Below are 16,138 nucleotides of genomic sequence, written 5' to 3' on the forward strand. Positions count from 1 at the left end.
TTGAGGTGACTGCCTGTCCGCAGCGTATGTTAACCCTCACGTGGCGGCGGCTTCTCACACGCATCAGGGGACTTTGCGTGAGCCACGCTGATCGGCGGCTCGACCTCCATCAACGCATCCAGCTGATTAATGGTTATCTCCTCTCACGAGCATGGTATGTCGCCCAACTCCTTACACTGCCGAAGCAGATCGGCCGAGCCATCTCACAAGCAGTATATTGGCTCTTGTGGCGGCATGCGCTATTCAAGGTTGATGCGCTGACCTGTACACTGCCGAAGGTCGATGGCGGCCTCGGCCTCATTGACTTTTCCCGGAAATGTGCGGCCCTTCTGATTCACCGTGTCGCCGCTTTGCGCGACGCCGACCCCGGTGGGACTACAGCGGTCCTCTTCGACCGTTATCGTCCACACTCGGCGCGTGCACCGGTCTGTTTGACGCATATTCCTTTCCGGCTGACGACGGTCAGAGACTATTACTTCCACCGCAGTTATGTCCTCCCAGTGGCCACTGACAAGGCAAGAACGTCGAAGCGCCTTTACCAGGCACTCCGAGGCCAGCCCACGCCACATAAATTAGAGGACAGACGACCGTCGGTCATCTGGCACCAAGTTTGGGCTAATATTAACAACCCAGCCCTTCCCACGGCAGTTTCGGCGCTTTGGTACCGTGTCGTCAACAATTTAATCCCCACTAACCATCGCCTGGCGGCCATCCGCCTACGGCCCTCGGCTGCTTGCGGCCGCTGTGGTGACGTCGACACCAGAGAGCATCGCCTCCTCTGCCCCCACGTCACAGAAGTGTGGGATCTTGCACGTGTGCTCATAGCGCTGATAGGTGGGACGACACCAACAAATGTGTCCACAGACTGGTTCATTACCCCTGATCTTCAAACACAACCCCGACCAAGACGTAACGCAATGGTGTGGCTCTTGGGCCACACCATTTTCACGATCTACGACCTTTCCCTCACCGATGCTGTCTCTTTCATGGACTACCTGTGGAGCCAGCATCGCGTGGCGGAATCTGCTCGAAACTATACGACCACTTTTGCCCGGTTTTTGAAAGTTGCAATGATCCATGGATGTCAAACGGTATTCCAGGTTGCCTAGGGCACCTTGTCCGGGCAGTGCCTGGGCTTGCCCCTGGTTCTTTGCACCAATCTTTGACTTGACACTCCTCAGATTCGCAATTGGAACAATTATTGCAAAAACTTTATTGGAAACATAGGAATCACGTGATCAATCTTAGAAGTTTATTCCTTCGTTAATTCTCTGGGCGATGGGAATCTCTCGCCAGTTTTATTTTCACTTGTGTGTGCTGCCGTCCCTGTTTTTAATTTCCTTTCATTTCTATCTTTCTTTCTTTCTTTCTTTCTTCTTTTTTGGTTCTCAACTCACTATTTCTTCACACCTGCAGAGCGAGGTGTCTTTCTGAGTCAAGTGTCGTCGCCCACTGCGGCATAGCAGAGTATGCCCCTCGCTTTTAATTTCGTTCCTGGCAACAAGTCTTGCTACTCAATGCACCCTGTGCGTGCTGCGTCGACACTCTAGGATGGCGGCATTTTTGGAGAGGACAAGGTAGGGCTGTAGGGGAGGAAGGAGGCCCAAAAAAAAAAAAAAAAAAAAAAAAAGTGAAAAAAAAAAAAAAAAAAAAAAAAAAAAAAATAAAAAAAAAATAAAAAAAAAAAAAAAAAAAAAAAGAAAAAAAAAAAAAAAAAAAAGTGTAGTATCTGTTCTTATCAGCTTAATATCTGATACGTCCTGCATCGCAGGACCAGAATATTAAACTCATTTTTGGCTCATGACGGAGTGCTAGGGGCTTGCTCCACCTCTGTCGCGGGTTGGCCCGGCATTGCAGTACCGCCGGGATCGGCCCACCTAAAATTAATTAAAACATAGCCTGAAATGGGTTAATATTCTGCAGTTATCAGATATTCCGCTGGTAGCAAAACTTGTTGTAGTTGTCGATTTGCCCAGTAGTTAGCTGCTTACACACCACGATTTCTTGTAATTAATTTAACATTATCTTACGAAGTTTATTTATTTATTTTTTTTTTTTTTTTTTTTTTTCGCGGTTAGCCGGAACGCTCTTGCAGCCGCATTACACTAGGCTGGTAATTTATGTGGGCACAGAAGGGTGCCTTCGGATGCCTCGTTGGCGTCACATATGGTCCGGCCACAGATAATTTTAATTAAATTTTTTGGAGTTATATCCTTAGCTCCTCGCGAACGTCGTCGTCGCCGCCGCACGCACGCAGAATACGTGTGTACACACGTATGCAGTAGGCGGTGGACGATGTAAGCACTCGGCTAGGTGTAGCTCGCGCCGGCCTCGCGCCGGTGTAGCTCGCGCCGGCCTGGCGCTGCTGTGGGGCGGCCTCACGGCTTCTCCACTGCCCTGGCAGCCAGCGGCGGTCAAATGGGAGTCGCAGTTTACTGTTCGCCATGGAGGGTAGTACTGGGCTTGACGAGTGCTCTCGCGAATTGTCCTTCTTTCCGGCACTTGCTTTTGCGATGTTTTCGACGGTCGCCTGTTGCCATATCGGCCCGTACCACCGTGTGTCACTCCCACATGTGGAGCGCACACGCTGCAAGCATTTAGGCCCTTCGACTTGCGGTTTTTCCTTGATCGCTTCTCGGCCTTTTGGCTAAGATCAAAGTGTAGTATCTGTTCTTATCAGCTTAATATGGGCTGATATGGGCTGATTTCTGCACCGGGAAGCGGTCGCTTTTATTCTCCTGTTTCAGGTCCGCGACCTGAACAATGGAGCTTGTGGTGACGCTGCCGGCGGAGGTCTTCCGCTGCCGGATCTGCTTCGTCACCAAGGCTGCCGGGAGACCAACTTTTGGGGAGTACAAGGACCACTCGGCCCTTCTCCGCCACTACAGGAGGCTGCACGACCCGGAAACGGTTCCCGTTTTCGAGTGTAAGTTTTGCGGCCGACGCGACCCGCGGCTGAAGACGCTGCGGCTACACCAGCGGCTCTGCAATGCAGATTCCGCAACCCCCGGCGCTGCCAGTCGGGGGAGAGTGAGTGTGGGACACGATGCCGTGTCTGGCTCTCTGGGGCACCCAGAGAGGTCAGCCGGCGGGAGGTCACAGGCGAGGGCCCCCGAAGCTAGTAGGACAGGCCCTTCGTCCTTAGTTAGTGCTGGGCGAAAGCCACAGGCGAAAGCGGCTCGGGAAGTTAGTACCATAGGCCGCCTAGCCTTAGATAATAGAGAGGGGCTATGGCCACAGCCCAGTCCGGTCCCCGAAGCTAGTAGGACAGACCGGCTGGACTTAGGATTAACTTACGCGGCGGTCCTGACCCGCAGCAGCGTGGTGGGCTCACAGGCTGCCTTGCCCTCACCCTGTGTGAGTGTGCAGGCGTCTGCGACGCCCAGGACGGCGGTGGTTGCCACCCCCGCGTCGTGTGTACTTTGTGTGCGCACGCCGAGGAGGTCTGGCATCCCCCTGCCGACACGCTCCGCGACGTCAACCGCGTCGCCACGAGTGCCGAGCGCAAGTTCGGGAGGTGAAGGCAGCACGCTGCCGACGCCTGCCGCCGAACGCGTCGCTCCGGCCAGAGGCGCAGTGTCCGGCATGGGCCGCGGCTCGCCGCCGCCCGCGCCGGCCATTGCGCCCAGTGGCGCACGCTGGCCACGTCGTGCGGCTGCCGCAGGCGCCTCCCGCCCGCCATCTGTCGGGAGCGTGGGTACCGGCCTGGGACTGCCGCCCGCATTCGCTACGCCGCCAACAGGTGGCTCTGCGGTGCGGGTGGGCAGTGGCAGGCAGGCTGCCTCGCTCGCCGCGACCGTTGGTGTTGTCATTCACGGCGCAGCCGCGCCGCCGGTTGACGCACCAAAGGCCGCGCGCCCGGCTGATGCACCGGATGGTGTGGTGCTTGTGCGGTCGCAGACGTATACGCGCCGCGTTTCCTCTGCCCTGCCGGCGGTTACGTCGAGTGACGCCCGTCACTCCGTCTCCGTTCAGGCAGGGAGTGCTACTAAACAAGCAGCCTCTGTTTCAGATAACGAGTGGCACGTAGTCACCCCAAGGAGGGACAGACGCCGTGCTGCAGGACGCAGACCACCGCCCCCGGACCGACGGCGCATCATACCGCCCAGTCCGCGTAACAGCGGTCCGGCGCGAGCCAACGCGCCTGGGCGGCCGGCGCGAGCTACACCTCGTGTATCTCGCGCCGGCGGCAGGGCGCGGGCGACCGCTGGGCCATCTGTTGGCGGCGCGGCGAACAACAGCCGCGGTGCGCTGGGCCCGAGCGCCAGGCCGGCGCGAGCTACACCTCGAGACGCCCGGCCGGCGCGGGCTACACCGGCCACCCCTACGACCACTGCGCCATCTGGTAGCGATCGTCGGGCACCCAGTCCGCGTAGCAGCGGCCCGGGGCGAGCCGGCGCGTCCGGTCAGCCGGCGCGAGCTACACCCCGTGTTTCTCGCGCCGGCGGCGGGCCGCTGGCGACCGCCGGGCCATCTGTTGGCGGCGCGGCGAACACCAGCCGCGGGGCGCCCGACCCGAGCGCCAGGCCGGCGCAAGCTACACCGGCCCCTGCTGCTACCGCTGCGCCACCTGTCATCAGCGCGGCGATCGAAAGCAGCACTGAGCGGCCCACGCCAGATGGCAGCACGGCACCACCACCGACGCAGACGACGGAGCGGCGCGACGTGAACGGAGGGACTGCAGCTGCGTCTCCGAGAACTGGCAGCAAGAAGAGGAGACGCCGACGCCGTAACACCCGGCCCAGTCCCAACCTCCCGCCGCAAGGCTCCCGTCCTACACCAGACCTGACAGGCCCCCCTGTACCCTTCGAACAGGGCGCAACTGAGGCAGCTCCGCCCCCCCCTCCCCCGGCCGACGCTCGGCTAACGGAGAGGCAGCGGCGCTGGCTGGCGGCCCTGGAGAGCGTCCACAACCAACCGTGGGACGCATTCGTCGCGGCCGTCGAGGATTTCATCGCCGAGATCGCCGAGACGAAGCCACAACGCCAGGCAGCCGGAGGTCGACAGGATGGGCCACCAGCAGCAGCGCACCGCGGCCAGGGCCGCGCCGACGCTGCTGCCAATCCCCCTCCCCCTGCCCCTACACGCGGCCGCGGTGGGCGGCGCGGTGGACGTGGCGCACGGCGCGCGGCGGCCGCCGAGCGTCGGTACGACGCGAATGCAGCGTCTGAGATTCAGAAGCTGTACCGCGCGGACCGGCGCAAGGCGATGCAGCGCGTCCTTGGCGAGACGTCACCGTACTGCCAAATCGATGGCAGCGTGCTCACGGAGCACTTTAAAAAGATCTATGGTAAATCTGACTTCTCTCTTTCAGATGCACCAGCTGCTGTCCCGGACTTTGCCGCCACCACGCCTCCTGATGTCAGCGAGGAGGTCCTGCTGCCGATCACACCTTCAGAGGTGCAACAGCGGCTCCAGAAGGCGAGCAATACTGCTCCTGGGGCAGACGGAGTCACCTACTCGGACTTGCGACGTGAGGATCCTGGCTGCCACGTGCTAGCTAAGATCTTCTCGCGCTGCTGGAAAGAGCGGAAGACTCCGGTGCAGTGGAAAATATCCACTACCGTCCTCATCCACAAGAAAGGGGACGTCTCGGACGTGACAAACTGGCGGCCTTTAGCATTGAGCTCTACCATCTCTAAGCTCTTTGCTGCAATCGTTGCGGACCGCACTTCTCTCTGGGCAGAGCGGTTGAACCTGCTCTCCCCAGAACAGAAGGGCTTCCGCACGTTTGAAGGCTGCTACGAGCACAACTTCATTGTGCAGACGGCAATTGACGATGCAAGGCGCAGGGGAGGCCAAGCATGCTTTGCTTGGCTTGATCTGGCGAATGCTTTTGGTTCAGTGCCTCACGCTCACCTCCTTGGAGTACTGAGCAGGATGGGACTACCAGAGCAATTGCACCATCTAATTGCCGACATGTACGATGGTTGCTCCACCCGCGTCCGTACATCTGACGGACTAACGGAGGAGATAGAGATCCAGGCAGGGGTCAAGCAGGGCTGTCCACTGTCGCCCATCGTCTTTAATCTCGCGCTCGAGCCGGTACTTCGCGCCGCAACCTCACTCAGAAATGAGTGTGGTATTCCGCTTAGCGGCGTCAGTGTGAGTGCACTGGCGTATGCGGACGATATCGTGCTTCTGGCGCGGGATTCAGAGGCGATGCAGACGCTCCTCAATGTTGTGGGTGAGGCGGCGACGTGGGCCGGGCTTACCTTCAAGCCGTCGAAGTGTGCCACGCTTCACATCCGCCGTCGGCAGACACTAGGCTCGGTATTCGCCCTGCAAGGGGGAGAACCAGCCGTGCTCGGTGCGGGTGACGCCTACCTCCATCTTGGCGTTCCCACCGGGTACAAAGTCACGCAGACGCCAACGGATGCGATCGCGGCAATTCGACGCGACTTGCAGCACCTGGACGCTTCCCTGCTGGCTCCCTGGCAGAAGATTGACGCTGTGCGTGTCTTTCTCCTCCCTAGGCTTGACTTTGTCATGCGGGGCGGAGCGGTACGCAAGGGGCCGCTATCTGCACTCGACAAGGCAGTGAAAGCGGCTGTCAAATCATGGCTGTTCCTCCCACAGCGTGCGTCCACCGAACAGCTGTACCTCGCGCTGGGAGAGGGAGGATGCGGCCTGACGCCGCTCGCGGACGCTGCGGACATCTCGACGATCGTCCACGGCTTCCGCATGCTGCACTGCGACGACGCCACCGTCCGAGACATCGCCTGGGCCACACTATCTACGGCCGCGCGACGCCGACTGGGGAGGGAGCCGAGTCGTTCCGACTTGGCCACCTACCTTAGCGGCAGCACTGAGGGTGACCTCGCACGCGACGGAGGTGACATCCAGTCACTGTGGACGCGCGTCAGGAACGCCACAAGGCGCCTAGCGCCGCGTGGCGTCACTTGGCGCTGGAGTGAGCTGCTTTCTGAGTTGCAGGTGGAGGTCGGCGGCCGACCCGCCATCGCTGACGACGCGGAACACGGCGGCATCGGAGGGGTGACGCAGCCGGCCACGGAGGGGACGGCGCCTGTGACTACACGACACCTCGATGATGGCGGCGATGGACCGCAACACGATGATGACAGCGTGGGACGCACCGTCAACACTGGCGTCGAGCATGTCCGGGTGGGAGGGGGCGCCAAACGTCTTCTCTCGCGGACGCTCCGCGAGTGTCTGAGGCAGCGCCTGCGCAACCTCCTACTCAGGAAACCTGACCAGGGGAAGGTGTTCGAGTGTACCAGGGAGTCCACAGCGTCCAACCACTTCATAGCGGGAGGCAAATACACCCGCTTCGCAGACTGGCGCTTTATCCATCGCGCCAGGCTCGGAGTCGTGCCTCTGAACGGTTGTCGCCGCTTTGATGGGCGGGCAAACAACAACAAAGCCTGCCGACGCTGTGGCCACAACAACGAGACGCTCCCGCACGTGATCAACGCGTGCATGGTGCACTCAGCAGCCCTGCAGTATCGCCACAACGCGGTCCTCAACCGCCTCGCGACAGCAGTCGCTGGGCGGCCAAGGAGAGGAAACGCTGCTGTTCCTGACATCAGGATCAACCAAGCCGTCATAGGGGACAGCAGTGGGCTGCGTCCGGACCTCGTAATAACTGACGAGGCCGCTAAGACTGTGACCATCGTCGATGTGACAATCCCCTTCGAGAATAGGCGGATTGCGCTCGACAACGCTCGGCAACTGAAGAGGATAAAGTACGCCGACGTTGCGCGCGGATTAGCCGCTCGCGGCTATTCCGTCACTGTCGACGCCCTGGTTGTTGGCAGTCTGGGGGCGTGGGACCGCCAGAACGATGCAGTGCTTCGGCACCTAGGCATCGCTAGCCGCTACTGCCAACTGATGCGGCGGCTGATGGTGTCTGACACCATCAAGTGGTCCCGCGACATTTACGTGGAACACATTACTGGCCACCGCCAGTATGTGTCCCCCTAGACTGTGGCATGCTCTGACGTCAGGCTGCGAGACCCTCGAGACTGCAGTCGTCGGAGAACTTCGAGGTCGGTGCCTTCGTGACGTCGGCGTCGAGATTCTCCTCCACGACGCGGGACCTGCGGCGCTACACCATCTTCGCGCCACACTGCAGCAGTGCCGAGTCAGTAGCGGTGCGTGCGGTGCTGCCTGGTGCCCCTCCCTCCGTGGTGTCCGCCGAATATGGCCCCCACCTCGGTTGGCGCGGTGCTAGGCGGCGCCAAACGTGTGCCTACTGCCCGGCAGTCTCCAGCCAGCGTGGGAAGCAACGCCCTCCTGCCACGACACCCCGGTGACATCTGCCGCAAGGCGGACAGAGGGGAGAAGTCCGGCTGTGTGTGACCCGCCTGCGTGCGTGGCACACCAGCCGCTGGCAGCCGTGCATGTGCAGTGTGCTGTCAGGGCATGGAGAAGAATGCAATAAATAAAATAGACCCTAAAACTAGCTCCAAACTTTCCCCAGTGTGAATTATCTAAGGCCGCGCCTACCGCGGAATTAGTCTTAAGGTAATATACTTAAGCATCCGCGCCTAACGCGGTCTTCCAATATTTAAGTAGTGGGCTTAACCCACGAATTAGAATAAGATTCAACTATTTAAGTGCGGTTAGAACCGTCTACTATATATTTTAACTTAAAATTTTCATTAAATTTGTAATACTCGATTTATATAGAGTCATGGATATTCTTTCTTAAATTTATACTTCTTAAAACTGTAACTAAGAATTATCTCTGGAAAATAAAAATCTGTTCTTATCAGCTTAATATCTGATACGTCCTGCATCGCAGGACCAGAATATTAAACTCATTTTTGGCTCATGACGGAGTGCTAGGGGCTTGCTCCACCTCTGTCGCGGGTTGGCCCGGCATTGCAGTACCGCCGGGATCGGCCCACCTAACATTAATTAAAACACAGCCTGAAATGGGTTAATATTCTGTAGTGATCAGATATTCCGCTGGTAGCAAAACTTGTTGTAGTTGTCGATTTGCCCAGTAGTTAGCTGCTTACACACCTCGATTTCTTGTAATTAATTTAACATTATCTTACGAAGTTTTTTTTTTTTTTGCGGTTAGCCGAACGCTCTTGCAGCCGCATTACACTAGGCTGGTAATTTATATGGGCACAGAAGAGTGCCTTCGGATGCCTCGTTGGCGTCACATATGGTCCGGCCACAGATAATTTTAATTAAATTTTTTGGAGTTATATCCTTAGCTCCTCGCGAACGTCGTCGTCGCCGCCGCACGCACGCAGAATACGTGTGTACACACGTATGCAGTAGGCGGTGGACGATGTAAGCACTCGGCTAGGTGTAGCTCGCGCCGGCCTCGCGCCGGTGTAGCTCGCGCCGGCCTGGCGCTGCTGTGGGGCGGCCTCACGGCTTCTCCACTGCCCTGGCAGCCGGCGGCGTTCAAATGGGAGTCGCAGTTTACTGTTCGCCGTGGAGGGTAGTACTGGGCTGTTGACGAGTGCTCTCGCGAATTGTCCTTCTTTCCGGCACTTGCTTTTGCGATGTTTTCGACGGTCGCCTGTTGCCATATCGGCCCGTACCACCGTGTGTCACTCCCACATGTGGAGCGCACACGCTGCAAGCATTTAGGCCCTTCGACTTGCGGTTTTTCCTTATCGCTTCTCGGCCTTTTGGCTAAGATCAAAGTGTAGTATCTGTTCTTATCAGCTTAATATCTGATACGTCCTGCATCGCAGGACCAGAATATTAAACTCATTTTTGGCTCATGACGGAGTGCTAGGGGCTTGCTCCACCTCTGTCGCGGGTTGGCCCGGCATTGCAGTACCGCCGGGATCGGCCCACCTAACATTAATTAAAACACAGCCTGAAATGGGTTAATATTCTGTAGTGATCAGATATTCCGCTGGTAGCAAAACTTGTTGTAGTTGTCGATTTGCCCAGTAGTTAGCTGCTTACACACCTCGATTTCTTGTAATTAATTTAACATTATCTTACGAAGTTTTTTTTTTTTTTTGCGGTTAGCCGGAACGCTCTTGCAGCCGCATTACACTAGGCTGGTAATTTATATGGGCACAGAAGAGTGCCTTCGGATGCCTCGTTGGCGTCACATATGGTCCGGCCACAGATAATTTTAATTAAATTTTTTGGAGTTATATCCTTAGCTCCTCGCGAACGTCGTCGTCGCCGCCGCACGCACGCAGAATACGTGTGTACACACGTATGCAGTAGGCGGTGGACGATGTAAGCACTCGGCTAGGTGTAGCTCGCGCCGGCCTCGCGCCGGTGTAGCTCGCGCCGGCCTGGCGCTGCTGTGGGGCGGCCTCACGGCTTCTCCACTGCCCTGGCAGCCGGCGGCGTTCAAATGGGAGTCGCAGTTTACTGTTCGCCGTGGAGGGTAGTACTGGGCTGTTGACGAGTGCTCTCGCGAATTGTCCTTCTTTCCGGCACTTGCTTTTGCGATGTTTTCGACGGTCGCCTGTTGCCATATCGGCCCGTACCACCGTGTGTCACTCCCACATGTGGAGCGCACACGCTGCAAGCATTTAGGCCCTTCGACTTGCGGTTTTTCCTTATCGCTTCTCGGCCTTTTGGCTAAGATCAAAGTGTAGTATCTGTTCTTATCAGCTTAATATCTGATACGTCCTGCATCGCAGGACCAGAATATTAAACTCATTTTTGGCTCATGACGGAGTGCTAGGGGCTTGCTCCACCTCTGTCGCGGGTTGGCCCGGCATTGCAGTACCGCCGGGATCGGCCCACCTAACATTAATTAAAACACAGCCTGAAATGGGTTAATATTCTGTAGTGATCAGATATTCCGCTGGTAGCAAAACTTGTTGTAGTTGTCGATTTGCCCAGTAGTTAGCTGCTTACACACCTCGATTTCTTGTAATTAATTTAACATTATCTTACGAAGTTTTTTTTTTTTTTTTTTTTTTTTTTGCGGTTAGCCGGAACGCTCTTGCAGCCGCATTACACTAGGCTGGTAATTTATATGGGCACAGAAGAGTGCCTTCGGATGCCTCGTTGGCGTCACATATGGTCCGGCCACAGATAATTTTAATTAAATTTTTTGGAGTTATATCCTTAGCTCCTCGCGAACGTCGTCGTCGCCGCCGCACGCACGCAGAATACGTGTGTACACACGTATGCAGTAGGCGGTGGACGATGTAAGCACTCGGCTAGGTGTAGCTCGCGCCGGCCTCGCGCCGGTGTAGCTCGCGCCGGCCTGGCGCTGCTGTGGGGCGGCCTCACGGCTTCTCCACTGCCCTGGCAGCCGGCGGCGTTCAAATGGGAGTCGCAGTTTACTGTTCGCCGTGGAGGGTAGTACTGGGCTGTTGACGAGTGCTCTCGCGAATTGTCCTTCTTTCCGGCACTTGCTTTTGCGATGTTTTCGACGGTCGCCTGTTGCCATATCGGCCCGTACCACCGTGTGTCACTCCCACATGTGGAGCGCACACGCTGCAAGCATTTAGGCCCTTCGACTTGCGGTTTTTCCTTATCGCTTCTCGGCCTTTTGGCTAAGATCAAAGTGTAGTATCTGTTCTTATCAGCTTAATATCTGATACGTCCTGCATCGCAGGACCAGAATATTAAACTCATTTTTGGCTCATGACGGAGTGCTAGGGGCTTGCTCCACCTCTGTCGCGGGTTGGCCCGGCATTGCAGTACCGCCGGGATCGGCCCACCTAACATTAATTAAAACACAGCCTGAAATGGGTTAATATTCTGTAGTGATCAGATATTCCGCTGGTAGCAAAACTTGTTGTAGTTGTCGATTTGCCCAGTAGTTAGCTGCTTACACACCTCGATTTCTTGTAATTAATTTAACATTATCTTACGAAGTTTTTTTTTTTTTTTTTTTTTTTTTGCGGTTAGCCGGAACGCTCTTGCAGCCGCATTACACTAGGCTGGTAATTTATATGGGCACAGAAGAGTGCCTTCGGATGCCTCGTTGGCGTCACATATGGTCCGGCCACAGATAATTTTAATTAAATTTTTTGGAGTTATATCCTTAGCTCCTCGCGAACGTCGTCGTCGCCGCCGCACGCACGCAGAATACGTGTGTACACACGTATGCAGTAGGCGGTGGACGATGTAAGCACTCGGCTAGGTGTAGCTCGCGCCGGCCTCGCGCCGGTGTAGCTCGCGCCGGCCTGGCGCTGCTGTGGGGCGGCCTCACGGCTTCTCCACTGCCCTGGCAGCCGGCGGCGTTCAAATGGGAGTCGCAGTTTACTGTTCGCCGTGGAGGGTAGTACTGGGCTGTTGACGAGTGCTCTCGCGAATTGTCCTTCTTTCCGGCACTTGCTTTTGCGATGTTTTCGACGGTCGCCTGTTGCCATATCGGCCCGTACCACCGTGTGTCACTCCCACATGTGGAGCGCACACGCTGCAAGCATTTAGGCCCTTCGACTTGCGGTTTTTCCTTGATCGCTTCTCGGCCTTTTGGCTAAGATCAAAGTGTAGTATCTGTTCTTATCAGCTTAATATGGGCTGATATGGGCTGATTTCTGCACCGGGAAGCGGTCGCTTTTATTCTCCTGTTTCAGGTCCGCGACCTGAACAATGGAGCTTGTGGTGACGCTGCCGGCGGAGGTCTTCCGCTGCCGGATCTGCTTCGTCACCAAGGCTGCCGGGAGACCAACTTTTGGGGAGTACAAGGACCACTCGGCCCTTCTCCGCCACTACAGGAGGCTGCACGACCCGGAAACGGTTCCCGTTTTCGAGTGTAAGTTTTGCGGCCGACGCGACCCGCGGCTGAAGACGCTGCGGCTACACCAGCGGCTCTGCAATGCAGATTCCGCAACCCCCGGCGCTGCCAGTCGGGGGAGAGTGAGTGTGGGACACGATGCCGTGTCTGGCTCTCTGGGGCACCCAGAGAGGTCAGCCGGCGGGAGGTCACAGGCGAGGGCCCCCGAAGCTAGTAGGACAGGCCCTTCGTCCTTAGTTAGTGCTGGGCGAAAGCCACAGGCGAAAGCGGCTCGGGAAGTTAGTACCATAGGCCGCCTAGCCTTAGATAATAGAGAGGGGCTATGGCCACAGCCCAGTCCGGTCCCCGAAGCTAGTAGGACAGACCGGCTGGACTTAGGATTAACTTACGCGGCGGTCCTGACCCGCAGCAGCGTGGTGGGCTCACAGGCTGCCTTGCCCTCACCCTGTGTGAGTGTGCAGGCGTCTGCGACGCCCAGGACGGCGGTGGTTGCCACCCCCGCGTCGTGTGTACTTTGTGTGCGCACGCCGAGGAGGTCTGGCATCCCCCTGCCGACACGCTCCGCGACGTCAACCGCGTCGCCACGAGTGCCGAGCGCAAGTTCGGGAGGTGAAGGCAGCACGCTGCCGACGCCTGCCGCCGAACGCGTCGCTCCGGCCAGAGGCGCAGTGTCCGGCATGGGCCGCGGCTCGCCGCCGCCCGCGCCGGCCATTGCGCCCAGTGGCGCACGCTGGCCACGTCGTGCGGCTGCCGCAGGCGCCTCCCGCCCGCCATCTGTCGGGAGCGTGGGTACCGGCCTGGGACTGCCGCCCGCATTCGCTACGCCGCCAACAGGTGGCTCTGCGGTGCGGGTGGGCAGTGGCAGGCAGGCTGCCTCGCTCGCCGCGACCGTTGGTGTTGTCATTCACGGCGCAGCCGCGCCGCCGGTTGACGCACCAAAGGCCGCGCGCCCGGCTGATGCACCGGATGGTGTGGTGCTTGTGCGGTCGCAGACGTATACGCGCCGCGTTTCCTCTGCCCTGCCGGCGGTTACGTCGAGTGACGCCCGTCACTCCGTCTCCGTTCAGGCAGGGAGTGCTACTAAACAAGCAGCCTCTGTTTCAGATAACGAGTGGCACGTAGTCACCCCAAGGAGGGACAGACGCCGTGCTGCAGGACGCAGACCACCGCCCCCGGACCGACGGCGCATCATACCGCCCAGTCCGCGTAACAGCGGTCCGGCGCGAGCCAACGCGCCTGGGCGGCCGGCGCGAGCTACACCTCGTGTATCTCGCGCCGGCGGCAGGGCGCGGGCGACCGCTGGGCCATCTGTTGGCGGCGCGGCGAACAACAGCCGCGGTGCGCTGGGCCCGAGCGCCAGGCCGGCGCGAGCTACACCTCGAGACGCCCGGCCGGCGCGGGCTACACCGGCCACCCCTACGACCACTGCGCCATCTGGTAGCGATCGTCGGGCACCCAGTCCGCGTAGCAGCGGCCCGGGGCGAGCCGGCGCGTCCGGTCAGCCGGCGCGAGCTACACCCCGTGTTTCTCGCGCCGGCGGCGGGCCGCTGGCGACCGCCGGGCCATCTGTTGGCGGCGCGGCGAACACCAGCCGCGGGGCGCCCGACCCGAGCGCCAGGCCGGCGCAAGCTACACCGGCCCCTGCTGCTACCGCTGCGCCACCTGTCATCAGCGCGGCGATCGAAAGCAGCACTGAGCGGCCCACGCCAGATGGCAGCACGGCACCACCACCGACGCAGACGACGGAGCGGCGCGACGTGAACGGAGGGACTGCAGCTGCGTCTCCGAGAACTGGCAGCAAGAAGAGGAGACGCCGACGCCGTAACACCCGGCCCAGTCCCAACCTCCCGCCGCAAGGCTCCCGTCCTACACCAGACCTGACAGGCCCCCCTGTACCCTTCGAACAGGGCGCAACTGAGGCAGCTCCGCCCCCCCCTCCCCCGGCCGACGCTCGGCTAACGGAGAGGCAGCGGCGCTGGCTGGCGGCCCTGGAGAGCGTCCACAACCAACCGTGGGACGCATTCGTCGCGGCCGTCGAGGATTTCATCGCCGAGATCGCCGAGACGAAGCCACAACGCCAGGCAGCCGGAGGTCGACAGGATGGGCCACCAGCAGCAGCGCACCGCGGCCAGGGCCGCGCCGACGCTGCTGCCAATCCCCCTCCCCCTGCCCCTACACGCGGCCGCGGTGGGCGGCGCGGTGGACGTGGCGCACGGCGCGCGGCGGCCGCCGAGCGTCGGTACGACGCGAATGCAGCGTCTGAGATTCAGAAGCTGTACCGCGCGGACCGGCGCAAGGCGATGCAGCGCGTCCTTGGCGAGACGTCACCGTACTGCCAAATCGATGGCAGCGTGCTCACGGAGCACTTTAAAAAGATCTATGGTAAATCTGACTTCTCTCTTTCAGATGCACCAGCTGCTGTCCCGGACTTTGCCGCCACCACGCCTCCTGATGTCAGCGAGGAGGTCCTGCTGCCGATCACACCTTCAGAGGTGCAACAGCGGCTCCAGAAGGCGAGCAATACTGCTCCTGGGGCAGACGGAGTCACCTACTCGGACTTGCGACGTGAGGATCCTGGCTGCCACGTGCTAGCTAAGATCTTCTCGCGCTGCTGGAAAGAGCGGAAGACTCCGGTGCAGTGGAAAATATCCACTACCGTCCTCATCCACAAGAAAGGGGACGTCTCGGACGTGACAAACTGGCGGCCTTTAGCATTGAGCTCTACCATCTCTAAGCTCTTTGCTGCAATCGTTGCGGACCGCACTTCTCTCTGGGCAGAGCGGTTGAACCTGCTCTCCCCAGAACAGAAGGGCTTCCGCACGTTTGAAGGCTGCTACGAGCACAACTTCATTGTGCAGACGGCAATTGACGATGCAAGGCGCAGGGGAGGCCAAGCATGCTTTGCTTGGCTTGATCTGGCGAATGCTTTTGGTTCAGTGCCTCACGCTCACCTCCTTGGAGTACTGAGCAGGATGGGACTACCAGAGCAATTGCACCATCTAATTGCCGACATGTACGATGGTTGCTCCACCCGCGTCCGTACATCTGACGGACTAACGGAGGAGATAGAGATCCAGGCAGGGGTCAAGCAGGGCTGTCCACTGTCGCCCATCGTCTTTAATCTCGCGCTCGAGCCGGTACTTCGCGCCGCAACCTCACTCAGAAATGAGTGTGGTATTCCGCTTAGCGGCGTCAGTGTGAGTGCACTGGCGTATGCGGACGATATCGTGCTTCTGGCGCGGGATTCAGAGGCGATGCAGACGCTCCTCAATGTTGTGGGTGAGGCGGCGACGTGGGCCGGGCTTACCTTCAAGCCGTCGAAGTGTGCCACGCTTCACATCCGCCGTCGGCAGACACTAGGCTCGGTATTCGCCCTGCAAGGGGGAGAACCAGCCGTGCTCGGTGCGGGTGACGCCTACCTCCATCTTGGCGTTCCCACCGGGTACAAAGTCACGCAGACGCCAACGGATGCGATCGCGG

General features: G+C 58.9%; 3 non-coding genes and 4 pseudogenes across 3 annotated transcripts; all 7 read left to right on the top strand.

Moving 5' to 3' along the window:
- Positions 1-1,707: 1,707 nt before the first annotated feature.
- LOC124553722 lies at positions 1,708-1,882 on the top strand (annotated as a pseudogene).
- Positions 1,883-2,627: 745 nt separating this feature from the next.
- On the top strand, positions 2,628-2,739 carry LOC124554639 (annotated as a pseudogene).
- Positions 2,740-8,706: 5,967 nt separating this feature from the next.
- LOC124553921 lies at positions 8,707-8,878 on the top strand (annotated as a pseudogene).
- Positions 8,879-9,601: 723 nt separating this feature from the next.
- LOC124552854 lies at positions 9,602-9,794 on the top strand. The gene has a single exon (XR_006967987.1). It is a non-coding gene; the product is annotated as a U2 spliceosomal RNA (small nuclear RNA).
- A 725-nt stretch (positions 9,795-10,519) lies between these two features.
- LOC124552865 lies at positions 10,520-10,712 on the top strand. The gene has a single exon (XR_006967988.1). It is a non-coding gene; the product is annotated as a U2 spliceosomal RNA (small nuclear RNA).
- Positions 10,713-11,448: 736 nt separating this feature from the next.
- Positions 11,449-11,641, top strand: LOC124552888. Its single transcript, XR_006967989.1, has one exon. It is a non-coding gene; the product is annotated as a U2 spliceosomal RNA (small nuclear RNA).
- A 736-nt stretch (positions 11,642-12,377) lies between these two features.
- On the top strand, positions 12,378-12,489 carry LOC124554650 (annotated as a pseudogene).
- The last annotated feature ends 3,649 nt before the right edge of the window (positions 12,490-16,138 follow it).

Source organism: Schistocerca americana, chromosome 1, assembly GCF_021461395.2.
Source record: "Schistocerca americana isolate TAMUIC-IGC-003095 chromosome 1, iqSchAmer2.1, whole genome shotgun sequence".
Lineage (NCBI taxonomy): Eukaryota > Metazoa > Arthropoda > Insecta > Orthoptera > Acrididae > Schistocerca > Schistocerca americana.